Source organism: Brassica oleracea, chromosome C9 (assembly GCF_000695525.1).
Source record: "Brassica oleracea var. oleracea cultivar TO1000 chromosome C9, BOL, whole genome shotgun sequence".
NCBI lineage: Eukaryota > Viridiplantae > Streptophyta > Magnoliopsida > Brassicales > Brassicaceae > Brassica > Brassica oleracea.
The window spans coordinates 53952377-53953523 of record NC_027756.1 but is presented as its reverse complement, the minus strand read 5'-3'; positions in this window follow the sequence as shown (position 1 = coordinate 53953523).

The following is a 1147-nucleotide window of genomic DNA, read 5'->3' as shown; positions in this document are numbered from 1 at the left end:
CAAACCTCTTTGAACATCAGAATATGTTAGTGAATGATGCAACTAAGCATTAAAACAATATTGTCTATTTTTTTGAAAATTTTCTCAAAATCTATATGTTCACCCCTACGAAAAATTGAGTTTTTTGTAAATGCTTTATAAACTCAAGCCTATAATATTTGGCCTTATTTTAAAATTTGTAACCACATTCTAAATTTTTATTAAGGTTATTTAGACTATCTTTCACGGTACATGAGTATCTTTCTAATTTTATATAAATTAATTTTGTAATACTTCATGTAATCTCTAAATTTTTGGACTAACCATTATAAAATCGTTATTTTCTAAAGAAAAATAGACAACAAAGGTTCCAGCAAGCATCCCGTACGAAAATATTCAGTCTTTGGTAAATGGTTTATATACTGAAGCATATAATTTTTAGCGATATTTTGAAGTTTGTAACCATATTCTAAATTTTTATTAAGGTTATTTAAACACTTTTTCAAGGTACATGGACATCTTTCTAAATTTATATGAATTAATTTTGTAAAACTTCATGTAATCCATAAATTAGTGGACTAACCATTATAAAATCGTTATTTTCTAGAAAAACATAGACAACAAAAGTTTTAAGCCTCTTTGACCATCATCATATGTTAGTTTAGGATGCAACAATCCATTAACCAATATTGTTTATTTTTATATTTTTTTCAAAATCTATGTATAAACCCGTAAGAAATATTGAGTTTTACGTTAAGCGCTCTATATACTGAAGCCTAAACTTTAGAAATTTATAATGATATTCTAAACTTCTATTAACGTATGTTAACTCTCTTTTATGGTATATGAGAATCATTATAATTTTTTTATCAATTAATTTAGTAATACTTTATAATACTCCTTAAATCGATAGAATAACAACTATAAAATCACTATTTTCTTAAAAATCGGAGACAACAAAAGCTTCAAACCTCTTTAAACATCATCATATGTTAGTCCAGGATGCAAATATGAAACTATGTATTAAAACAATATTGTCAAAAAATTTGAAATTTTCTCAAAGTCTATGCGTTAAACCTTACGAAAATATTGAGTTTTTGATAAATGCTTTATATACTGAAGCCTTATAATCTTTAGCGTTATTTTAAAATTTGTAACCACATTCTAA